Source organism: Mustela erminea, chromosome 12 (assembly GCF_009829155.1).
Source record: "Mustela erminea isolate mMusErm1 chromosome 12, mMusErm1.Pri, whole genome shotgun sequence".
Taxonomy (NCBI): Eukaryota; Metazoa; Chordata; class Mammalia; order Carnivora; family Mustelidae; genus Mustela; species Mustela erminea.
Window position 1 is genome coordinate 63,969,328 of NC_045625.1, and position 27,147 is coordinate 63,996,474.

General features: G+C 41.1%; 1 long non-coding RNA gene across 1 annotated transcript; it reads left to right on the forward strand.

The window, feature by feature from the left end:
• The first annotated feature begins 17,940 nt into the window (after positions 1-17,940).
• On the forward strand, positions 17,941-26,723 carry LOC116570689. Its single transcript, XR_004277525.1, has 3 exons — positions 17,941-18,191; positions 24,114-24,254; positions 25,453-26,723. It is a non-coding gene; the product is annotated as an uncharacterized LOC116570689 (long non-coding RNA).
• The last annotated feature ends 424 nt before the right edge of the window (positions 26,724-27,147 follow it).

Here is a 27,147-nt window from a genome sequence, read left to right on the forward strand (position 1 = left end):
AATACTATACAGGACCATAACTACTATTTTTGTAATGTTTTTATAAGTCTAAAAATTATTTCAAGATGAAAAGGTTGAAAAAGTCCCTGTCATGTCATATCAACACATTGTACATAAAAGGCTGATGAAGGCCAGGCAGTCAGAGACCCAGGCCCTGTGAAGGATATCTACCTCTTTTCTTTTCTGGTCCTTTCTGGACCTTCCTTTCTAAAAGTCATGTAACTGGGATGCCTGGGTGGCTCACTCAGTTAAGTGTCTGCCTTCAGCTCAGGTCATGGTCCCAGAGTCCTGGGATCAAGTTCTGCATCAGGCTCCTTGCTCAGCGGGAGCCTACTTTTCCCTCTGTCTGCTGCTCCCCCTGCTTGTGTTTTCTCTCTCTCTGACAAACAGATAAATAAAATCTTAAAAAAATAAAAATAAAAATAGAAGTCATTTAACTAATCTGCATGCCTTTATTCAGTCTCCAACCCTGCAGCCTGAATGCTCCATTTCTAACACAGGTCTGATTATCCCATTGCCCTGTTTGCAATCCTGCATTGGCTCCCCTTGTCAGGTGGATGAAACCCACACTCACTGTAACAGTTCACAGGCCCTGAATGGTCTAGCCCAAACCTGCCTCTCCATTCTCAATTCCTACCATTTCTAGACATTCACTCACCTCTCCAACCCCACAGAACTCCTCACACATTTCCAAATACTCCATTTCTATTCATATCCACTGAAATTCATGCTTACTGTTTTGACCACCTGGAATGCCTCCTCCAAGCTACTCTCTCATTTTGCTTTGTGATGAATAAAACATCACTTCCCTTTCAATGCCTTCTATAATTTCTCTTAGCAATATTGTTTCTTAATCAGTACTTCCTTTTCCAACTCTTATAGCTCTTATTATTAATGTTGATTCATCTATTCTTCCATGGTCTGGTGTTGTGCTTGGTTCTTGGATAACAAAGACGAAGAGCTACTAATGGGGTGGGTGAGGCCAGTGGGTGAACCAACAGCCAGAGTATAGTGATCAATAGTATGACAGAGTAGTTCCTCCTAGTGACAGTGAGTCAGGAAGCCTCTCAGGAGAGATTATCTATGAGTTGGATTTTCAAGGATGAATGCAGATTTTAGTCTTTCCATTGAAAGGCTAGCTCATCCCACATCTTCCTGCTTTCCTACTTCCTGCTTTCCTTTTCCAGCTACTCAAATTCTGTTTGACCCATCTAGTTTAGTTATAGCTTCAACTCAATTCAACAACTTTCCTATATAGTTTTTTATAAAAAGCATTAAACACTTACAACAAAAATTGACCCATCCATGCTTAAATATGCTCAAAACTGTAGAGACAGACAACTATTTGTGTTGACCCTCATTATGAATAGATTGGAAATACTTTGCAAGACAAGTATTATGGATGACCAAAACATTCAAACATCAAAGAAAATTACAATGAAATACATCCTACAGTTTTCAAAATACTTGAAAGTATAATAAAAATTGTCCCTATTGATGATGAACCAAGGGTATTTATTAATATTAATTGGTTATACCCCTGGTTCTCAAACTTTGTGTCAAGGCTACATAAACACCCAAGGACATAATGGAATATTTTAGATTTTTGAGGGAAATGCAGAGCTACTTGACATCTTTTGGGTGATGCCATATCTTTGCAAAACTGAGTTTTCTGTGGTTTCTGTGATTAAAAAGCCAGTACTGCATGAAAACCAATAGACAAAATGAAGGGGTACTGGCCAATCTAACTCCAAAGTCTGAGAAGTTAGGCAGTGTCAATAGGTACATACATCCCAGCAGTAACTGTGGTTATTAAAGAATGAAATAAAATAATTTTTAATGTATATATTCTATTTTTTCAAACAACTACTAAGTTGTTAGGACACAAATATTATTAAGGTATTTGGATTTTCATAAATGGAATTATTTGGTATTTCTCTTGGCCTAGAGTGCCACCAAAGAAACTATTGTGACATTAAGGGAGCCGTGAATAAGCAAGTTTGCGAATTTCTGCTCCACGCTGTCACTGAATTGACAGTGATGTTGCTCTTCTAACAACTACTTTGTCTGCAGGCCACTGGATGGATACTTTGGGATTCCAAAGACTTTGCCAGTTTTCTAGTGTAAAGACAGAAATGTAAAGGCCTAACAGAAGAACTCTTTGTATAATTAAAGGAAGTTTAAAGGACTTGTTTTATTACCTTGGGCCTCACTGGTGGTTTCTTGCAACATAAAATGTCCCCTTCTACAGATTCAACTGCCATTCCCAAGCCTTATCAGAAAGACAAGACAATGGGGTTAAACTATTTTAACCCGGCTACTTGTGACAAAAACAAAACAAAACAAAACAAAACAAAAAAACTCACTAGACTTGCCAGGTCTGAAGTTGCTTTCTGTGACTAATTAGGATAAAGTGAACTTTTTCTTGTTTTGCTTTACATTAAAACTATTTGCCTTGTTCAGGTTTAAACTCACTGCCTTCACCTCCTCTGCACTCTGATCAGTGTGATTACTATGATTTTCAATAGATAAAGCCACTAGCTCTTTTTTAAAGCTAACTCTGCTATGCAATTAAAGCAGCTGATTGAGTCATTAAGTGAGCCTCATTAGCCACAGGAAGGAATCTAGATTGGAGTTTGGGGAAAAATGGGAGATGCCAAATGCATTTATTTCAGCAACAGTGAGTTAAGAACATTATCTTTTTCCTGTAACAATGGAAATAGGCAAAATTACAATTTCAATGAAATAGTTGACTAATAATACCAATAAAAGTATCAAAAACCTTTTTTCCAATATACAAATAAAATTTTCAATTGAAGATAGAGCCTATGTTCTAACAGATTTTTAATTCTTTTGAAGCCAAAACAAATATTTAATAATATTTCAGAATGCACCGTAGTAGGTGGACTAATATAAGCAGATTATTTTTGTACCCTGTGTGCCTCACTATACCAGGTGATTTATTTGTTTATTAGATTCATTGTTGGTCATCCATTTAAGACACTTACTGAGAACCTGCCTTGTTCCAGGCATCGCACAAGGCCACACTACATGCTGACAAATCTGAGATTTAGGAAAGGCATGAATCCAAGTGGATTAGCCTCATCTTTCTTGTCCAGTGAGGAGAATGTAGGGAATTACACTGTGGTTACTAATACAGTGTCCTCTGTAGATCAAAGAAGGGCGTTTTCCCCATGAGGCTGAATGACACACAAATTTGGGCAATGGCAGAAAGACTATGTTCTTCCTTGGCTTAGAGGGATCTGTTCAAATATCCTAAGAGTGTTTGTCATGAGAATCCACCACTGATGAATTGTACAATTGTCCAAATGTTCCTTCTTTCTTGGAACCACATCCTATTTCTAAAGATTGAGACAGCAAATTAAATGAAGAGTTCATGATTTAAGATTCTCCAGGCTCTTTTTCATTTGTGTCCATATTAGGAGTAATAGATATTTATGAATACATGATACTGTCTAAGAATTACTTTTATCTCCTGGTAAAGTGGATGAAGTATAATATTTTATCCCAGATAATAGACCTAGAATTGATTTCCTAGCAGCAGGGTTAATATAATATTCTATGGTATCAAGAAGAAATCATTTGACAGATTCCTCATTATACCAATGAATGTTGTTTGGATTATAGTAAAAGAAAACCAAACTCCAAATAACTTAAGTAAAAAGAAAATATACTGGCTCACATGACTGAAAAACAGTGGGAAAAGCAGACTTCAGGCAAGACATCAAAAGAAGGACATTGCCACCAGGACCAATTGTGTTCCTCTGTCCCTTGATTCTACCTTCTCTGCACTGCTTTACTGCTCAGTGGCAGTGCTCTTACTGTAGCAAGATGGTAGCAACAACTCCAGATATTACATCTTCGTAATTCAATTCCAACACAAAAACCAAGTTTTTCTTCAAGAATTTGTAACAAAATGTCCCTCATGCTTCATCAGTGCCACATGCGTTATGTGCCCATGCCTGAACTCTGGCCAAAGGAAGGCTGTGTTCTGATGGGTTTTGACCAAAACATACTCCAACTCTGAGCCAGGACGGGGCCCTGCCCAAAGTGAATGAGAGAATGAGTAAATAACGTGCACATTGAAGATGGAAATTGAGTTATTATTAGCCAAAGAAAGATAAATGGAGGCAGAAAGCCAAATATTCACTTCAGAATGAAATTCCCCTTTCCCAAGAAGGACAGGTAATAGAGGGTATCTTCATGGATTTATGAAGTCCATGAGGTAAGTTTTTGGGCTTTTTGTTTGTTTTTAGGGGGAGGGGGTTTGCATTTACTTTTTTCCCCCCTTGAAATCAGCTTTAAAACACAGTTCTTAAAAAACAAAAATAAAACAAAACAAAAAAAGAATGGCTCAGATGGTTAAGTGTCTGCCTTCAGCTCAGGTCATGATCTCCCGGGTCTGGGATCAAGTCCCATATCAGGCTCCCTGAACATCAGGGAGTCTACTTCTCCTTCTCCCTCTGCCTCTCTCTGTTGCTCATTCTTTCTCTCTCTCTGTCTCTTTCTGTCTGAAATTAATAAATTTAAAAATGAATAAATAGGGGCACCTCGGTGGCTCAGTGGGTTGGGCCACTGCCTTCAGCTCAGATCATGATCTCAGGGTCCTGGAATCGAGCCCCACAGCAGGCTCTCTGCTCAGTGGGGAGCCTGCTTCCTCCTCTCTCTCTGCCTGCCTCTCTGCCTACTTGTGATCTCTCTGTCTGTCAAATAAATAAATAAAATCTTTTAAAAAAATGAATAAGTAAATAAAACACAGTTCTCTTCCAATTGATCAAATATTTTAAGAATAGTGATATGAGGTAGAGTGCTGGGAAGTGCTGGACAGCCAGCCTTCTGGGGAGATGATTTGTAGCATCTGCTGATTTCCATGGTGTAATACTCCCACCATGGCCCATTTCAAACTGCCAACATGATGCCATTGACCATAGGTTTGGGAAGAGATGTGTGTAGTCAGCCCTCATCAGCTGGAACAAACCAGTACAAACTGGGTCCAGCACACCACTTACAATGAGTAATGTTCATAAGAATTTTTGTAAAGTTTATGCCACCAAAATGAGAGCAAAATCCCTCAAAACTTATCAAACTAAGACAGACATAATAGTCGGGGTGGGATTGGGGGGGGCAGTTACAAGAGATATCTTTGTCACTTTTTCAAAAATATACATATTTTTAGCTACTTTTGATGGAAAGCATGCAGATCCATCATTTGGTTGGTGTTGTAGCCACATTAAAATAGTCTTCCTAACTCTAAATAAAATGCTGGAGAAAAACAGCAATTATGTGGTCACAATCCCCTCTGTCCTCATGAACTGCAGCACAGTCAAGCATTTCTGCACACCATGTCCCCCGAGATGTCACTTACTCCTCAGGGTGGTCTCCAAGGCTCAAAATTTTCTGGCCACAGAAGACACATCTGTTTGTTGATATTTTTCTAGACTGCTAATTACATGAACCCTGTGATTTTCCTCTCTGGTGAATGAACACAAACAAGGTTCACAGTTAACACTGCAACTCAGAACACTGGTCACTTGTTATGAGCGAGGAAATGACCACAATGGCTAAGGCTAAGGTAAAGCTCTCACTAAGAAAAAACATCTTAAAGGTTTAGGCTTGTTCTTTGCAGTTAGCTACTCAGCACACTGATTGGAAATGGTATGACATGTCCGCGGGTGTATTTTGGGAATAAGAATAAATTTCTTTTTCAAGTTCTTCTGGAAAACCAACTTTCCATGGTTGATATGTGTCCAGATCTCACCTACTAGCACTAGAGGTAAGACTGACCTCTGGAAAAAAGCGACTTCCCTCAGATTGCTTCCTCTTCCACCCTGTTGGGACCTATTTGGGGGACATCTGAGTAATAAATACAAATCAGGCAGGAGTGATTGGCAGAATGGTTGTACAGTTGGGGGCGGGGGAAGATTTCTCAAGATTTCTTCTTTCCCCCTTCTTTCAACAAAGTTGCATACAGTCTGGGGTGTTGTCCAAATGTAATAAAATAACACAGTTCCAAATATGAACCTTTGCATTTCAAATCCCAGAGCACCAAGATACTGGAAAATCACCCCATTCTACCCCAACTGTCTAAGGGGGTACACAATTTGTGGTAGCTAAAGTACAGATTTACCAAAAAAAAAAAATTTAATGTGTATCAGAATGCCATCTGGGGTAAGAACTTGAATTGAAATCCTTTTCAGTTACTAAAGGCAAGATAGTAACAAGCTTCTTAGTGAGTCAAACTGCTTCATATATCCATCCCAGATCTCCCAAAGAATTCAGTCAATCTCTTACAGTAGTACCATTAATAATAGTAATAATAATAGCTAACATTTATTTCAGACTTCTTTTGTGCCAGACACCAAGCTATGATTTTTATGAGTATATTCAAAGAATAGATGAGGTGTGTTTGCCCCCACAACAGCCTGTGAGATAGGTTCTATTATACTCATGGCATAGGTTAAGAAACTGAGGCTTAAAATATTCAGTGGTTAGATGAAAGGTCACAAAATTAGTACAGAATCAAAGATTAAAATGAGTTCTTAATCATACTGGATTTCCAAGTCAATTAGACAAAAACATGCAAAGTACATAAAAGAGAAAGAATGAGGGAAAGATATTTGAAGGCAATACAGCTATAAACATGCAGACAAATTCAACTTTGGATTAGAATGATAGTAATTAACATTTGTATAGCATGTTATAATTTGCAAAAACATTTCCACATACATTTGATCTTCATGGCAATTTTGAAAAACAGTGTCCAGTGAACTCTGTGATTTTCATTTTGTAGAGGTAAAGGTGAAGGCTCAGGAAATAACTTATGACAACAGACTATTGCGCTACGACTCTAGGCCAGTAGAAAATTTCCTCGTTTTCAAATCTAAGACAGCTATGACACCAAAATCCGGTAAAGATGGACAAACACTATAGACTAATTTCACTCATGAATATAAATTCTAAAAAAAAGAATTTCATATTAGTATAAACACAGCAATTCTAAATAAAATATTTGCAAATAGAATCCAGGAGTATATAGAATAATTAGAGTTGCCCTTGAACAATGTGGGGCTTAGGGGTGCCAACCTCCCATTCAGTTGATAATCCACTTATAATTTTGAATTCCCCAAAAACTTAACTGGTAATTGCCTACTATTGGATGAAAGCCTTACTGATAATATAAGCAGTCAGTTAACACATAGTTTGTATGTTATATGTACTACACACTGCATTCTTACAGTAAAATAAGCTAGAGAAAAGAACGTGTTAAGAAAGTTGTAAGGAAGAGAACATACATTTACAGAGCTACAGTACATTCATTTAAAAAATAAACTGAGGGTTGCTGGGGGGAGGGGGGTTGGGAGAAGGGGGGTGGGGTTATGGACATTGGGGAGGGTATGTGCTTTGGTGAGTGCTGTGAAGTGTGTAAACCTGGCGATTCACAGACCTGTACCCCTGGGGATAAAAATATATGTTTATAAAAAATAAAAAATTAAAAAAAAAACTCAGTAGTCATGTCTAATAAGTTAGGGAGGAAAACCATGTTGCTTCTACTCAATGCTTTGCCACATCTTATAATACAGAGCAAGTCTTCAAGTATTTGCTAAATTAAGAACACATGCTTTGAAACAAGAAGAAATGAGATGTCTAGGCCCCTTATCAATTGGATATGAAGAAGCAAATACACTTTAAATCTGACACGCATGTATAATTTCTCTGTACAGAAAGCCTGCAAACAAAGCCATTAAAATAACTGGCAGCAACCTTGCTCAGCCCTTCCCAGCACAACCACCTGTCTATAGGAAGGTCTGGGGATGTATCCAGTTCTATCACTAAATAGCTCATAGTTGCATCAGACTGAAATCTAACAGCCATGATCAGTGGATGCTCCCTGCTATTTCATGGGTTGATGAAGCCCTAATCAGCTCATGGCGAGATGACCTGGGGGCATCTTCTATTGGAGGGCACACCAGCATTTTTATAGTCACTAGTACCTAAAATCTAAGGCTACGGGCAATAGAGAGAAGGGAATCACAACCTTCCTTCTCTCCGATGGGGAGTGGTAACAGCCCCCACCGGATCATGCTTGACCTAGCCATGAAACAAGTACAGGCACTCCCCCACCATCATGATCTCAACTGTGTAACAGAACAACCAGCCAGCCCCAGGGGTCAATGCACAGAGCCGGTTTTGAGAACAGTGGTACCCATCCACATGTAGACGTGGCTACTGGGTTCACATGAGTTAGAGAGCAAAGTTTGTCCACAGATGCTTTGCAATGAAACTGTAGGTGGAATCCATTACTCTGCCATCTTTCCTAGGGGTGCAGAATGTGGACAGAGTGGTGGGTCCTGAGCAGTCTTGAGCCAGAGCTCACGCTCTTTTTTGGAATCTTTTTAGCTCATCAGAGTGTTGAAGGAATGAGAAGAGCAATTAGTGTAAAATAAGCATGATTTACTCACCTATACTCCTTCCCTAAGTCACAGAAGGAATACAGTGACCCAGAAAGTTCTACCTGACCTGCAATTTTTATTTCAAAATGCTGAACAAGAAAACAGTTCATTTCCTCTGAGATTCCCAGAAAAAGGACTGATTATTAGCAGCTGCCTAATTGCTATACTAATGATCAAACTTTAACAAAAGTAAATTTTTTTAAACACAGGGCTTTTAAAAAATTATAACTAAACAAAGCAGCATTAACCTCATAGCTAGAAAATATTATATCTTTGGATTCCAGCAAAAATACAAGCCTTCCATTGCCTTTTGTTTTATTTGTTTATAATCATTTTATATGGAAATACCAGTGTTCTTTAGCATGTTTTGAGAATTTTGTACCTGATCCATGTAGCAACCTACCTGTACAACTTGGTGTGTTTTATTTCACTAACTCTTGTGTTTTCCCAGATATGTGATTACCTGGGTCAAACTTGCAGAGGCCATTTAAAAATGCATGACCAAAGTGGCTTTGCTTAGCGATATCACAAATCTAAAAAGGCAATACTGTCAGTTAGACCAAAATGGATACGTAAAAATGAATCCTAAACTCCCATGTGCTTTTATTTAACCAATTTAATTAAAATACACTCATGTGTTTAAAACGTCCTCAAAAGCAAAGTCTTTCTTCTTAATTTTGCAAGTTGGATATTCTAAAACAAAGTAAATATTCTAAGAACTACTGGTCAATTAATGATAGTCCAATATGGAGTGATATCATTCTACTTTTCTCAGTTATGAAACCAATTAATTTATCTTAAATATTTCCACTTGCTAAATTTCTCCCTAGAAGATTCGATAAATAGGAAATATACTTTTGTCTTTACTTAAAAATTATCTCAAAAAATTATCTCAAAGACAAAAAGTTTCAATAAAATTCCATTCTTTTGTAGGGGATCAGTATCTACACTAGAGGAGAAGCCGTGTTTGTCACGGTGCTCGGAGTCCCAGCTAATGTAAAAGATGAATACTAAGTAGTTGAGACTATCCTTGGTTCATCTTCCTCAAACCAGGAGAGCTCCTCCTATACAGACACAGTTCACAGACACATTTACATAATAGTATACATTTACAGAGTTAAAAGAAAGAGGAGTGCAGAGAACCGATAGAAAGAGAAGGACATAACCAAGTGGAATAAATCCAGTTAAGTGTTCCCATCAATTCTCATGAATTTGAGAGCAGAATGGTCCAGTTTTAGATGTATCCATGGTGGAAAATAAGCCAAAGTTCCATAAAAGCGCAAAAACCCATGTATGAAAAGTCTGAAAACCTAGTGAGAGACTTTGCATTTGATCTTAATACACTGGGAAGTTATAAGCCATCTTAAAAAAAAAAAAAGATTATGATCATGATCACCATACACATGGTCTTTCAATATGGTCTATTCCGCATCCAAATATCCCATGAGTTATGCACAAGTAGGCAGTTAGTAAAGCTCAGCACTCATTCATACTTTTTAAAAAGATTTTATTTATTTACTAGAGAGAGAGCATGAGTAGGGGGAGAGACAGAGGGAGAGAGAAAAACAGACACCCCGCTGAGTAGGAAACCCAACACACAACACACAGGGCTCTCTCCCAGGACCCTGGGATCATGACCTGAGCTAAAGGCGGAGGCTTAACCAACTGAGCCATCCAGGCACCCCCACTCATTCATACTTTTAACCAGTATTTGGGCATCTCCTATTACACACACTCTGACAGGCTCTGGGAAGATAGAAGGAATATCAGGATCAATAGGTAGTCTCTGATAAGGGATGCATGGAGGGTAAACTAATAATCGTCACACAACATAATTTATTATCCAATGAGAAAGGAGAGTATGAAAAAGACAATAGTTAATCATCTGGGAAGAAGAGATGGTATCCTAGAAGAAATAAACTGATTTGCACAAGGATGAGAATACATTAAAAGGGGGAAAAAATGATCAGCCTGGGGTCATCCCTTGAGCAAATAGAGGAGGTAACTTAATGGCCACGGGAAATAAGGAGCTCTGTCTTCAACTTCAAGTTGAGCAAATGCAGTGCTGAGAAATGATGGTGACAAATAGATTTATAAACATGAGAGAAGAGTGACAGTTTGGGATTTGGATGACAGAGCTATGGACTGCGGGGTCAGACAATAAAAGCCCAGACAAAGTTGAGGTTGACAGTCTTCCTCGACTTTCAGTAAAGCACATGACCATTTGACATATTAATTGCATTGGTGGTTTTAGCTTGATGAGGATACAGAGCCCCTCCTCAGCCCGCACTCATTGTGCCCCCTTTGGCATCAATAAAAGAGCCGAGATGAATATTCCACATGTAGATCTTTGTAATGACTTTATAAACTATAAAAAAGAAGAAATGAAAGAGAGACTTCACCAGAACAAAATGAAATCTCTTTTAAAACTATAAAACCTTCATAAATTTGGTTTTGAAATTTCGCCTCCATCTTACAAGCTTTTGTCAGATTGCAAAACACTATAATATGATCCAGTAATTCCACTTCTACTGGAGTGTCCAGTGTTTATGGCAACATAATTTGTGATGATGAAACATTTAAAACAGCCAATATATAAGACAAATGAGAAATGTTCAAATAAATTGTGACTAACCGCCTGAGCAAATAGTATGCTGTCGTTTAAAAATTATCTCACATTTAATGATTTGGGAAAGTGTTCATCATGTGAAAAGAATTGAAATTTGCAAGCTATATATCTCCTTTGGTCCCACTTTTGTCATAGCAATAGAAAAAATATAATTGGAAAACAGCTGCCCTGGAGTCAACAGTGATTCTCCGTAATCAATGCAATCAAAGGTGAATTTTATTCTTTTCCTTATACTTTTCATTTTCTAATATTTCTGCAATTAACACCTGTTCACTTTATAATCAGAGAAATACTTTACATTTTTAATTAACTGGGTAACAATTAAGGAAAACAAAGATGCTCAAAACTCTGCCTGCAAAAGATGTCCTGGAACTGTAGAGACAAAAGTTCATTTTTGAACTTTTGCAGTCTTCGTACCAGTTTTTGCCAATAGTATTGATGCCAATAGCATGGTAGGTGCTATGAGAGAAAGCCCCTTCTGTTGACTCATATGCTAAGGAAACTCATCATATTTGTGGTTGACAATGAGGTTGTTAGAGCAGAGATAAATAATTGTTCAGCTAATGTTCCTAGAGCCATGGGGAACTGTTATACTCTGACCAAGTAATATGAATTCCATGTACAAACTGAACTTAAACTCTTTAAGTCATTCCGATTTGATGAATTAAAAGCTCTCTTCAAAACTCAGGAGGTGCTTTCAAACCACCTAAAGGTCCCTATTTACAATAGCAAAACTGCTCCAGTGGCCCTTTTGGAAGGCCACAAAGGCATTCTAAGACTAACTTCACACACACACACACACACACACACACACACACACACACACTTGATTATGGGTCTAAAAACCAATGAAGTGCCACAGAAGGAGTTATCTCTAATTCTATCTCTAATTCTCTCTCTAAATCTAATGCTAATGGGCATTGTTCAGGAAAGGGAATTAGAAAAATGAAGATATTATATTGCAAGGAGGGAGGAGAAGAGGAAGAGAGAAAAATAAAAGATTACTGATTATTCGAATAGTAATTCCTTTGAACGGTGAAAAAATAACAATCAACATAGGGGGGAAATTAGAGTCAGATCCAGAAATGGAGATGGCCAAAACAGACACCAAGGGCAGGGAATCTAGTTTGCTAGTTATTAAGTATGACCAGAGAGTGGAATTTTTTTCAAGAATCTACCAAAAAAAAAAAAAAGAATAAAATTCTACGCATTCAGTTTCATTCATTAGCCTTTAAAATGCTTTGTCCAAAATAAAATTTATAGCACTTGCCAACTTTTAATGGTGTTCTGTAAGCCAAGCATGATCAAAGTTGGCTTTCTCCTGGTAGCTGGAAGCCAAGACCAGGTTCAGAGAATGACACAAAAGCTGAAAGCCTCCAGGCAGAAGAGGTGACCCCAGCTCTCTCTCTCTCTGAGAGGAGGTCAGACATCTGGCAGCCACAGCTGGCCTAGAGCTAAGCAGCAGAGAACAGCAGAGCCATGTGCAGATGGTTACCGACGAACCTCCCAAGGAGAAGGGCAGCAAAACGGGGCAGAGATGAGTATCTGGACAGACTGGTTTACAACTTGGAGAAAGACCCGAAGTAGCTGAAGCAGCTCCCAAAGAGGAAAAGGGCACAGCCTTCGAGTGGAAAAGTCTATCCTAAGAAATCTCGTTTAGAACCTACAATCTGACTCAACTGGTGGTCTTGTTTTAAACAAAACGTATTTGTCTTCCTCCACATACTTTTTAATGGCAGTTTTTTCCCCAAATACCAAATAAGGACAATAGAAAGCACTTGAATATGTTTTTAAAGTATTTTCATAATGTTTTCAATCATGCTTTTCGGTCAGTTTACTGTCATTGAAGACAACGCTCCCGCTTCCCTCCCTTGCCCTCCCGAGCAGTTGGCCCCTCAGGTCTTCTGCGCTCACCCACACCAGCCCGGAAACCCGTAGTCTCTGTTTCCGCTGCTGGCCTCTGGGAAGATCTAAATGTGGCTGCTGTAGTAGTGTTGCTCCAGGACTCCACTGGGGCCTATCGTTCACTGATCTGCCTTCACTGCCCATTACTCATGCCTCATTAGAGGCTAATCTAGGATTTATCATTATGCCCTCTTCGCCCCCGCTTCACCTTATATTCAACGGGTGCAGCGGGCTAGGTGGGGTGCTACCCTTGGACTGGAGAGCCTAGTTCCTGCAGCTGTCAGAATCACTGCTGGCTGAAGACTCACGGGCTCTCTGGGAATGGCTTTTGGCAGAGAGGAATTGTCCCGTACTAACCCTCCATGTCTCCCTCCCGCTCCACTCTCCAAGGGCAGCCTGCACCCATCACAGCGGTGCAGAAGCCAGGACCCCTCACCTTGATCCCAGACAACTCTGAACAGCTCTCCCGGCTCCGGAGTCTGGTGGGACCGACTGAGGCCTTGGCTGCAACTGTGTCACACTTCAGGGTTCCCATCCTGCTTCCCTCCCTCCTTTACTAGAGATTCCCCAGTAAACCTTCTGCTTGCAAATGTCCACTCAGAGTCCTCTTCCAGAGAACCCCACCCAATATCTAGCAAAACCCCAACTCTTATCAGTCAGGATTCCAGAAACAGAAGATGCACTCACACCCAAGAGAGTTCAGTGAAAGCTCAGTTTACAAAGTCATGAGCAAGGTTAAATGAATGGAATAAGGAGTGTTGGTGAAATGAGCAAGGAATAGTCATGCAGGTTGGTATAGAAGAAGGAAAAGGATATTCTTTAGTTCTTTAGCTATTGATTCTAAGTTTCAGTCAATCCTATTAAATATGTGCATTCATGACAGCAAGGCTTTACTTTGTTTCCCATTGCAGTTGTATGAAAAATCAGTTAAATCAAGCATGTTCACTGAATATCTACTATGTATAAGATAATATACGAGGCACAGCACAACACCAAAATAACCAGTTATTAGCACAACGATTCAAACAGTTTGCAAATTTGGCTACATGATGCTCATTGATTTGAAAATTAAATTTATGGAATCAACACATTCTTCTTGAATCTGGTAAACAAAGCCATAAAAATATAATTAGTATACCATTCTCCATTACATTAAGATTATGGACATTAAATTTAATCACAAGGATAAAATTGCCTTTCTTTAATCCACCAACAAATGTGAATATACCAGACAGCCTATAAAAGAGAAAACTACCTCTCCCCACTGCCTTCACCTCTCATTAAATCTGCCTTTTGTTATGTTATACTGTTTTGCTATATTCAACACTTTACTTCTTAATTTATAAATAAGTCTCCCCACTATGTTTATGTTAAAATTTGGGGACTTGATTTTAGAATTCAACACTCGTGACTTTTAACGAGAAGCTTATAGTTGTGTAGAAGCTGTGGTATTTGCTAACAAACATTTGGTTGTTGGTTGGCAACATCCAATACATCAATTTCATTAAAGATAATAATGCACTGTCTAACTAATGGTAATGTTCATTTTCACAAATTTGTTTTCTCAGTGTCACCATTTCATTGCTGGAGGATGCTTATTATATATCCATCATTCAATTAAATAGAATTTCAAGACCGTGAGACACTGTGAGATGTCAATGAACTGGAAACCATAATGGGGCAATGACACAGAGACTTAAGTATTGAATGATAGTGACAGATCCTACACTTCGCACTATGCTGAAACCCACTGGATGTCTCTTGCTTGTCAAAGGTAACTCAGTGGGGGCACCTGCCTGGGTGGTTCCGTGGGTTAAAGCCTCTGCCTTCGGCTCAGGTCATGATCTCAGGGTCCTGGGATTGAGGCCTGCATAAGGCTCTCTGCTCAGCAGGGGACCTGCTTCCCCCTCTCTCTATCTGCCTCGCTGCCTACTTGTAATCTCTCTCTCTGACAAATAAATAAAATAAATAAATAAATAAAATTTTAAAAATGGAACTCATTGGAAAACACAGAGATGATCACATTTTGCTTGTATTCATTACTCAATTTCAGTAGAGAGAGTTTGAAATCTGTGCCCTGGAAGTCAACATTTTAGGAGAAGCTTGCCAATCTTTGCTTATTCCAAAATAAGCAGATCTTTCCAACAGAAATAGGCCCTGCATTGGCATTATCTGTTCCTATTCGGGGCATGAGCATTCACTCTAACTTCCATGATAAGTTCAGAGAGGAGAGAGAAATTTGAAGTGAGGGTTGAAGACAAAATCATGTGGCAGTTCATTAAAGATGCATATGTCATGCTAAAGCAAGTCTCCATAAATGTCATCGGATTGAAATCTGACCACAATGGAATTAAATTAAAAATAAAAAATATGGGCACCTGGTGGCTCAGTTGTTTGAGCGACAGCCTTGGGCTCACGTCATGATCCTGGACTTCCAGGATGGAGTTCCGCCTCGGGCTTCCAGCTCCTTGGGGAGTCTGCTTCACCCTCTGACCTTCTCCTCTCTCATGCTCTCTCTCACTCATTCTCTCTCAAATAAATAAATAAAATCTTTTAAAAAAATAAAAAATTAAAAATATGATACTTTTAACAAAGATTTCTAGAAAACATCCAAGTATCTAAAGATTACCCATTTCTAAATACTACATAGGCTTTTTTTTTTTCAAAAAGGAAAAAAATCACTATAGAACTAGAAGGTATTCACACTGAATGATAAAAAAGCATGTCAAAATTTGTAGATACAGCAAAAACAATCCTGAGGGAGAAATGTGTTAAGTGTCTATATTAGAGGGAAGCCGGGGTGGCTCAGGCGGTTGGGTGTCCAACTCTTGATTTCCTCTCAGAGCATGATCTCTGGGTCATGAGATTGGCCCCATGTTAGGCTCTTTGCTCAGCATGGAGTCTGCTTATCCCTCTTCCACTGCTCCTCTCCCCCCACCTCGTTCTCTCTCTCTCAAATAAATAAATAAATAAATAATCTTTTTTAAAAAATAAGTAAATGTCATATTAGAAAAGAAAACAGTTTAAAATAAGTGATTTAAGTATCTAAATTTAAGTACCTTAAGAATCTTAAGAAGAGGAAGAGCAAAGTAAACTCAAAATAGAGGAAAGGAAAAAATATAGATAAAAAAGGAAATCAAAGAAATAGAAAACAAACAATGCAGGGAACCCACAAAGCTAGATGTTGGTTTGTGGAGACTTACTTTTTTTTTTTTTAAAGATTTTATTTATTTATTTGACAGAGAGAGATCACAAGTAGGCAGAGAGGCAGGCAGAGAGAGAGGAGGAAGCAGGCCCCCTGCTGAGCAGAGAGCCCGATGTGGGACTCGATCCCAGGACCCTGAGATCATGACCTGAGCCGAAGGCAGCGGCTTAACCCACTGAGCCACCCAGGCGCCCCGTGGAGACTTACTTTTAAAAAAATGCTTCAACCCACATAGTGCATACATGTCCATTTTAATGCTATGTTCAAGGGGAGAAATTGCTTCAGAAAGATTAGCCATTAATACTTACTCCATTAAGAAAACAGGAAAAAATCATATGTGTGCATGCAATAAACAGTTTGGCTTCAGATATAGAGTGAAATTGAGTAGCCCACAGAAAAAGACCTAAACCACACTTTAAATTGTACACATACATACCCTGTGTGGGAATTTGCTCAAAATATTGCTGTTTTTATTAGAAAAAAAAGGAAGATCCAAGGTCGCTTTTTAAAATGGAGGATTAGAGAGCACCTGGGTGGCTCAGTTGGTTGAGCGACTGCCTTGGGCTCAGGTCATGATCCCAGACTTCCAAGATCGAGTTCCACATCAGGCTCCCAGCTCCTTGGGGAGTCTGCTTCTCCCTCTGACCTTCTCCCCTCTCATGCTCTTTCTCACTCATTCTCTTTCAAATAAATAAATAAAATCTTTTTTAAAAAATGGAAGATTAAGGGTGCTTGGGTGGCTCAGTGTGTTAAAGCCTCTGCCTTCAGCTCAGGTCATGATCCTAGCCAGGGTCCTGGGATTGAGCCCCACTCAGGCTCTCTGCTCCATGGTGAGACTCCTTCCTCCTCTCTCTCTCTGCCTGCCTCTCTGCCTACTTGTGATCTCTGTCTGTCAAATAGATAAATAAATAATCTTTATTTTTTAAAAAATGGAGTATTACGGTGGCTGGGTGGCTCAGTCAGTTAGGGGTCTGCCTTCAGTCAGGTCATGATCCCAGGGTTCTGGGATGGAGCCCCATGTAGGGCTCTCTGCTCAGCAAGGAGCCTACTTCTCCCTCTCCTTCTGCCTGCCACTCCCCTGCTTATGCTCTCTCTCTCTCTCTCTCTCTTACTGTCAAGTAAATAAATAAAATCTTTTTAAAAACGCCTGGGTGGCTCAGTGGGTTAAGCCGCTGCCTTCGGCTCAGGTCATGATCTCAGGGTCCTGGGATCGAGTCCCACATCGGGCTCTCTGCTCAGCAGGGAGCCTGCTTCCCTCTCTCTCTCTCTCTGCCTGCCTCTCCATCTACTTGTGATTTCTCTCTGTCAAATAAATAAATAAAATCTTTAAAAAAAAAAAAAAGAAAAGAAAGGAGGATTATTTCATCTCTATATCTTTTCATTTCATCTATGAAATAGAACAGTTTGAAATCATTTGTAGCTATGGTGGAGACACCCTCCTGGTAGTTTTCATGCTGCATTATTTTTTAGTATAAAACTCTCTGCTAACTAAAAAAGCTTCTAAGCCTCCATTAATGGCACACTTGTCATAAATAATGCACTAAATGTGTAACTTTTCAAAGCTATAATGTTTAAGCTCCTTGGCATTCATCTTGAGGAATGACTGCCTATATTCATTACAGGGAACAGGAGATCTTGGTATACTCGGGAACTTTCCAAGAATCCAGCTTCACTGAGGCGAGCAGCAGTTGCTCGGCAACATGTGAGGTGATTGTCGTCACGGTGCCTGGTGGGTGACCTGGGCAAGCAGAGCCTCCTGGACTGTGGGCAGGAAGACCAAGAAGGAGAGCATGGGGGCAGCAGGAAGGCCAGCCATGATGTTGATGAAACTGAGAAACAGCAGGTCACTCCGATGCCAGGGCTTCCTTGTGTTCCTTCTGTCAGCTCTGAGGCACAGTGCCAATAAGAAAGGCCAGAAGACCAGCAAAAAGAGAAAACACCCAGGGGCCAGAGGAATTCAGGAACAAGTTTCAAGGCAGAGGTAAGATTGGACTGGCCTTTATGTCAAACTTGACATAGGCAGGAACACCCGGGTTCCGATGGAAACCCCAAATAAAGACTGAGAAGCAATTAACTGGAAGGTTCTGTCGCGTTGCCAGGTTGCATGAGCTAGGAGAAACAGCAAGTTTACTTAAAGCTATGCTCAATAAATTCCCTTATACGTTTATTTATTCAATCAACAAATATTTATTGACGGTCTTGCATGTGCCAGCTCCCACACTAGGCACGGAGATCATTAGGACAAGCTTTTGTAAAGTTTACATTTTTCTGGTGGAAGCAGACAGCAAAAAGAGAAAGATTAAAGGGATACTTTTGGAACATAATATTACTCTCAGGGACACACAACAGGGTGATGTGATGGGGTGCACCTTGCACCATGTGTACAGAATGGGGTGATTTTAGATCCCGTGATCTGAGCAGGTCCCTGAGACCCTGCAGTCATGTAGGACCCTGTGCTCAAAAGAGGCCCTCTACTCAGAGATTACTACTCTGCAGTTGCCATATTAAAATTCTTAGTAATTCTATCTTCATTTTATTTGGTAAATGAATGTTTGGTAAGGAATGTGTGGTGGGCAATGGAGCATATGTTGGAGGATGCCTTCTCAGTGTCTGTGCCCGTCAAGGGCTGTGGCACTAGCGCAGGGAGGTGCAGAGTTGGGCCTGAGCCCTAGGAGCCTGCAAGGGTCTGTACTTGGCCTACAACTTTCTTCATGCCCAAGGAAGCGTGACGTTAAATAGCAAATAAAAACCCCGCGACGATCAAAGGAGAAAGTGCAAGAAGGAGGGAACAAGCTCCTTTCCTGCTTTTAAACCCAGGGGACTGCCATTTTCATTTTGCACTGAGCCCCACAAATTACATCTCTGGTCCCACTCTGAGAAGGGGCATTTGCAGGAGAGGGGGGACTGCAAGTGCAAAGTGGGAAGGCTGCAAGTGCAAAGATTCTCAGGGGGTGTGTCCACAGAATGACACATCATATGACAATGTGGGAAGCTCTGATCAGGGCAGAGCCTGGAAGGAGGGACAAGGAGAGATAGAGCCAGAGACAGAGGCAAGAAGCACATCAGATAGTCCAGGAAGAGTTCTCAGTCCTGGAGGAAAGGGACAATGGCAGGGAAGGAGGGCAGGGAGCGAACTCAGGTGTGAAGACTCTGTCCACATCACTTCCGGACTTTGACACAAAACCTCGGAGGACCTCTGAGATCTGCCACCTTCATGGGAAGCTGGGAATTCCATGTCTACCCCCAAGCTGGCCTTAGGTGAGGGGTTGTTCTGGTCTTTCCTATTTGTCACTCCATAACACACATGAAATGAGGCATCCCCCCTCTGGGTCACAGACTACTCCCCCTGATCTTTGTTCCAGGCTCCTAGGACCTCTTCCCTTTTTCTAAAGGGTTACTCTCAAGCCCCCCCTTTTTTAAAGTTTTTATTTATTTGAGAGAGAGAAAGCACAAGTGGGGGGTGTAGAGGGAGAAGGAGAAGCAGACTCCCCCACTGAGCAGGGATCCCGATGTGGGGTTCCACCCCAGGGCCTCAGACTTCATGACCCGAGCTGAAGGCAGATGCTTAACCGACTGACCCACCCGGGTGCTGCCCCAGGACTACTCTCAATTTTATCCTGGGTTTGCCCCCACCCAAGTCCTCGTTGTCACACCCAGCCAAATCTGCTCCCCTCCTAAGACTCTGCATAATTGTGCCTTCGGAGTCCTTGCCCAAACCTGCAGACTGACTTAGGTCTCTGCATTCCTGGTCCACTTTTTTTGTAGCAGTTGTACATTTCTTTATGTGGTCATTTGATCAGTATCTGTCTCTCCAAATGGACTGTGAGGTCCTTAAGCACAAGGGAAAGGTCCCTTTTGCCTATAGTGGTGTCCATAGCACCCCACGCATGGGAGGCACGTGCTGGCTAGCAGTCATGACGGTCTAGAGCAGCACAGGTAGAGAGAGGCCAGGGTCTAGAATGAGCCCTGGCGGGGGGAGCTGGTACTTTGAGTTGGGCCTGAGCTGGTACTTTGAGTCGGGCCTTCAGCAATGCAAGGAATGGAATGAGAGAAGAGGTCTGCCTAGGTTCAGAATTTGCTCTGCTATTAAAGCAGATAAGAGGGAAGAAATGAACAGGAGAAGACCTTCCCTATGGAATTCAAGGCCCCGGATTGTGAGAGGTGGCCGATGGAGAAGGAGAGGCCTGCCGGCCTGGACAGTTGCCCATCTCTTCCCTCTTGCCTGCATCCCCACCTCTCAGGCCTTTCAGATGTCCTCAACAGGCTTTCTGGTACTCTCCCATTCATGTGTAAAAAAATAGTAAACTCAGTCTCTCCTTGGAAACTTTGGGGCAAAAACCCAACACCCTGCAAGGGTCAGGAGAAAAGGATTCATTGGACAAGAATCTTTAAGTATCATATCACTCTGGTAAGAGTATATATGAAGAAGAAAATAGTCTTGTGTAGCGGGCAACCTCTAAGAGGCTCCTGGGAGCACCTACCCCCGCATAGCCACACCCTTGTGCAGTCCCCTCCCCCTGAGTGTGGGCTGGACTCACTCAAGTGTTTCTAAAAAGTAGAATATGACAGAAGCAATCAGGTGACCAGTCTGGATTAAGTTATAAAAAGATTTTTCCTTCTACCTTAAGTACCTTCTTTCTCATGGATTGCTTGTCCTGGGGAAACTGGCTGCCATGGTATGAGGCAGGAACCCAATAGAAAGGCCCATGTGGCAAGAGACTGAGCGCTGCCAGCAAATACCTGAGTGGGTTTAGGAGCAGGTGACCCCCCCACAGATGAAATCTCATCCCCAATCAACAGCTCAGTAGGAAACTCATGAGAGATTCAAACCAGAGGCACAGGGCTAGGTCAAACTCAGATCACCTATCCACAGAAACTAAGAGACAAGAAAGGTTTGTGTGTTAAGCCATTAAATTTTGCAGTAATTTGTCATGTAACACTAGATAACGTACACAGTTATGTATCATTTCTGAATTCTACATCTGTGCTGGGGTTTCGTACTTGAGCACCAACAAGGAGGTAGACATGCCGGCACAAGGCCAAGTGTTAGCTGGAATTCCTGCCCAGTGGGGCTTCATAAATAACAAAGACAAAAGGAACTGTCTTGCTGAGAATTTTTATAGTGCTGGTTATTTGAGCAACATTTAGAAATCCACCATCACCACCAATAACCCTTCCTGAAAAGGAAACTCATGAAAGCAAAAGGAATTTGGAAGTTTTGAGTCCGTTCTTAAGAATATACCAAAGCCTGGGTCCACAATATGTAATGCCGAGTTGACTTGGCCAGTTCTTTCCCATCCCAAATTCACAAATTGTGAATAATCCATTGCATACATGGCCTTTGAAGATCTTGCCTGTTCTCTTTCTCCTCTTCTTTCTTTCCTTCTCTCCCCTCCAGCTTCCTTCCTTAATATTATAGGTAAAACATTAGTAGCCCTTTGTCCATTAAATAAAGTATCCCTAAATGAATGACCACCTTCAACTTACCTTTTTAACTTGGGTATCACTCCTAACCCATGCAGATAAGTAAAGTTTAAAAAACAAACAGGAATATTTATTCTAAATCATATGTTTAGCTCAGTATTAATCCAGCTTTGCCATGTATTAAGTTAGAATCTTTTCTATACAGCTCACTCGGCGAATCCTGTTAAAATGTAGTTCAGTGGGTCTGGGAGGGCATGAGCATTTGCATTTCTAACAAGCTTCCGATCAAAGCCTATGCTGCTGGTCCCTGGCACACACTTCAAAGGGTAAGGCCTCCGGTGGAACCATTTCTTGTTTCTGGGCCTGGGAATCTGCAACAGTTGGGTTCACTGACCTCTTAAATCCTATGAACTCGTGATCTTCCCGTCAAGCCCGTCCTTCATTCTCCTCCCCCGTGCTCCCTATCATGGTACATGGCACCACCACCCACTGCCATTTTCCTACATAAATGTGCGACTCCTCCTCTCTCTGTCTCTTCCTCCCAGCATACGCCCGTCGTATCCACACTCCAGCCCTGTCGATTTTAGGTCCTGCATCCTTTCATGAAGACACCCACCTGTCTTCACCTTTGCTTCAGCTTCCACTTGACCTGAGCCCATGTGCCTGCCTACCCAAGCCAATGTCACCAACCCCCAGGGTCTTTGAACGAGGCAAATCGAACTACATCATCTCTCTGCTTAAACTTAAATTCTTTAAGGTGGCTGGCATGAAGTTCTTTTAAAAAATCAAAGTCTTTTCAGCCTCAGAGGACTCCACACAGGCAGTCCATCTGCCATGAAAACACTATGCCCCAAACTTGTCACCCTGTGGATGAAGCCCCTCGGGCAGACCTTGCCGGTCCCCCAGAGTGGGTGCATCTTTACTGTGCAGTCTTTCAGAGGCTGTATTTTCCTTCATCGCTTTTATTAAAATTAATTAATTGAATCTCATGTGAGTGTCCGGTCTACGGTAGAGCTGACATCAATGCTCGCTCTGGATCACCAGTCTGTCCCAGGCCCAGCGCAGGAGTGGCGCAAGTAAGCCCATGATCAAGATACTATGAACGAATAAATATTTCCCACCCACACTGAGGATTTCTGATAGGTACTGCTGTATTTTATCTATTTGGTTCCAACAGAAGCTGAAGTCTTAGTTACTAAGATTTAACATCGACCTCTCTCAACAAGGGGATGTTAGGCAAGTTGCCTCATAATTACTATACAATTTCCTTGTGAGGAAGGCTGTGCATGCCGTGGCTAAGTGTGATAATAATTAGTGGATGGATGCAAGGGGCGTTCGAAGTTCCAAATAATTGACACAGGAATTCTAAATATTGACACGAACAACACATAGAGAACACGTGGTTTCCAGGCCTCCTCCTTCAGAACTTTAGTTCGCTTCTGCTTTCTTCTTTTAAACAGTGAATTAAAGAAGTAAATTCCTTGTCTATCAAAACCTGGATGAGTCACAGACACAGATAAAATTCATGGCCAAGGGCTATCTATCTGGGAGGTGTGAGGAGAGGGTTGGGGAGCCCCATGTCCACAATACCTTCCCAGTCACCTGAATTCCACCAGAAAAAAATGTGTTTCTTTAGAATTTGGAGAGCCCTGGGGCACCTGGGTGGCTCAGTCTTTAAGCATCTGCCTTCAGCTCAGGTTATGATCCCAGGGTCCTCGGATCGAGCCCCACATCTGGCTCCCTGCTCAGCGGGAAGCCTGCTTCTCCTTCTCCCACTCCCCCTGCTTGTGTTCCTTCTCTCTCTGTGTCTCTTTCTGTTAAATTAATAAATAAAATCGTTCTTAAAAAAAAAAAAGAATTTGGAGAGCCCTGTTAAAATATGAATACCCTTTGGATAGTTGAGCCATCCAAGGTTAGAGAAACAGTTTCCTAGTGTTTACTTTTTCTACCCTACCTAACTTTGACACAGTTTGTATTTTAAATCAAATATAGAAATATTATAGAATAATATCAAAATTTGCATGAATCTTCAAATGAAAAGAGAGATTCAGAGAAATGTTGTAAGGAATAGTAATGCAGTCCTGGGGTATTAAGGACCCATCTTTGGCATACTTAGAAAGCACAGATGAAGAGCGTTCCCTAACCAAACTAGTCAGCCTGGGGTTGGGGGAGGGTGGCATGAATTTGCAGGGAGAGTGTGAGGCAGGGACCACTGTTAAGTACTATCCTTCTTCCAGAGTAATAAATCCCTTATTTTAACCTTGATCCACCACCAGCCATGACCAAGTTTGGATTTCCCAGACTCCTTTTCAGGTAAGCATGCCCCTGTGACTAAATTCTGGCCAAGGTGATGAAAGCAAACAGTGAGGTAATGAGATGATTTCTGGAAACTTCCTTAAAAGACAACTGGCCCATGACCGATCTCTCTTTTCCCTCTGCCCTCCTTCTGGTGGACTGCAATTTCCTCATGTGGCTGCAGCTGGAACAACCAGACTTGGCGATGCAAATTCCCGACACTGGATGAGTCAGGGGAAGGGGCAGGACTTGCACGCAGGCCTTGGACAGTTGATCCCAGACTTTACAGAAAAGAAAAACAGAAGACAACCCCTTGCTGAAGCTGGTACTGTTGAGAGTTTCTACCCTTGTAAACCTAAACGTTAGTGATAGAAAAGGGAAAAAAAAAATTTAAAGCAATTTATCACCCTTATCTGGGACACTTTTAGAAGGAAATGGTCATTAAAACAATCAAAGTTATGTCGTGTTGAACTATTTTTTTTATTGACTTGCAAATTGGTGTTACTGTTTTGTTGGATCTGTCAAATAGTTCAATTCAAAGACTACTTTCAAAAATAAACTTTCTAAAATTGTAAGTAATATATACCTGTGTAGTATAAATCAAACTCAAGCCTACTTTATATTTTTTAAAAGATTTTATTTATTTATTTATTTATTTATTTATTTACTTGAGAGAGAGAGCATGAGCAGGAAAGAGTACAGAGGGAGAGGGAGAAGCAGACTCCCCACTGAGCAGGGAGTCTGATGTGATGAGGGGCTCCATCCCAGGGCCCAGAGATCATGACCTGAACGGAAGGCAGATGATTAACCTACTGAGCCATGAAGGTGCCCTAAAACCTTCTTTATATTGATTATCGGAATGCTGAGAAATAACATAAGTAGAATTATTCTTATCATATTCTTATCATATCATATTTACTTGCTCTGATTCGTTCCTTAGCTAGGTCTCTCTTGAATGTCATACCACTAATATTTTTTTCTAAAAAATATACTTTCTTTAATTTGGTCTTGTTACCTTTTTATCTTTTTTATAAAACTACAGCAACTTTCTTCAAGATCACTTTTTATGGTTAACAAATCTTAAATCATTAGCATCTTCTCAACAGTCATTTCAATAGACCATAATATTGTTTTAAAGATTTTATTTACTTGAGAGCAAGAGTGAGTGAAAGAGACAGAGAGGGAGAGAGAGAGTTTTGGGGGGAGGGCAGAGGGAGAGGGAGAAGCAGGCTTCCCACTGAGCAGGGAACAAGACATGGGGCTCGATCCCAGGACCCTGGGATCATGACCTGAAACGAAGCAGACACCTAACCTACTGAGCCACCCAGATGTCTCCAGACTGTAAGATTTTTTTATTGAGAAAAATTTTTCTGTACAGGTACAGAGGCATATAAATTCTGCTACCTAGAAAACATTCTATTCTAATTTCTGTACGGGAAATGTGTAAGTATTTCCACTCAAACTTTCAAAATTTCTGTCTTTTTTACCTCCACTCAAAGTTTTACTGATTTCTTTTTTCATAGGACAAGAGCAATTGGAGAGCGAGCAGAATGGATTCCCCTGTTGCACAAAAGAACATCAAAGACACTTCTTCTAGAAGCACATCTTCATCCATAATTCCTATGTTGAAAGAATGAACTACTGAAGGTTGTCAGGGTGCTTTAACTAATAAGCTTTCATCCATAAGACCATGTTGACCTAATTGACTTCCTGTTTTTACATCACATGGACCATCTATTAATTGCCATAAAGAATGCACATGTGGGTAATTCTAAACTACACATTGGCCCACGTCATGCCTGGGCCTCAACTTTTATAGTCACCGGGTAGTGCCTACAGAAGAGAACATTAAACATCCTTAGGCTAGCTCTTCGTGTGGCAGCCTCCCTAACTTCAACCTCCTCCATCTCCAAACCACTGCTCCTCTCTCACACAACCGAGCTTTCCGTACTCTCGTTTTCTCTAAATGCCCATCAGGCTAACTCCTCCTTCAAGATTCAGGCCGTGCCTTATTTCATCTTAAAAACAGCTTCCAACACCTCTTGCCCATCTCCAACCCTTCTCCAGTCCCTCTCTGTTCCCCCACTGGCTTGTCCTACATCTGTTCACAGACCTCAGCACACAGGCTGTCATGCCTGTCACCCCTGACCAGGACCTTCTCGAGGACTGGCTCCCAGGACTGTATCCTCAGAATCAAACATATAGTCTAGCCCAAGGCGGAGACATTCAGGAAGGGTCTGATGGATGAAAGAGTCTTAACCATGCTGTTAGCTGACTTTGGGTAGATTAAAGCTCCAAACAAAGGAATTTTTTCATTATAAGAAATCACCTCTCATGTAACTTCAGGTTCAATTTCATTCAATGCCTGAAGCTGTGTCTGCTAACATCGTTCTTAGTTTAAACTATGGTTTCATAAATAGTCTGCAGGTCTCTAATCCATCAATTCGTATTGTCCAGTAAGGCGGGGATCACCACACCCCAAAGCCACGGAATCTCATGCCTTCCACTGGGTCTGGAACACAGCAACTTGGAAAGCAGAGGGGAGAAACGGTTTCTTCCCTTTCCAGCAGACCTTTCTGAGCTTCTGTGTGTTGTTGAAATGAGAGACACTGAGAGATGAGACCACAAACCAAAAGTTACACCCTTGGGTCTGAAAGGTTTGGACAGACGCTAGTGTTTCTGGAAGACAAAGAGAATCCACAAACATGAGAATGTAGGGATGGATGTTTGCACACAACGGAAGGCACGTTCTAAAAGCACGTTTGCCAACCGCTTAATTAAATGTTTCTCAATATTTGATGAGAATTCATATCAGACACAGGGCTTTGACTGGAGGGAAGGGGCTCATGCGCACTCAGAAGAAGCCTAGCAGATCCACACTTCCACAGATGAGCCAAACAAAGTATAAAAACAAAACTCCAATGGTCATTTTCCCTATACATCACATCCTGGTAGAATTCCCACCTCTTAAGAGGAAACCTCCGTGACCACATAAGAAAAAAAAAAACGTTTTTAATTTCATTCCAGTTTTTAAACGAGTCCAAACTAAAACAAAGATTTTATGACTCTCTCAGTCTGCCATGCGGATTTCCGCCTCTGACAAATGCCAGGAATCCTTGTGGCTACTTTAGATGTTCAAACCATTTATTAAGAGTGAGAGAGTGCCATGTCGGAAACCGGGCTCCAGAAAGGTAGCTGAGGCCACCACTTTGGACTCC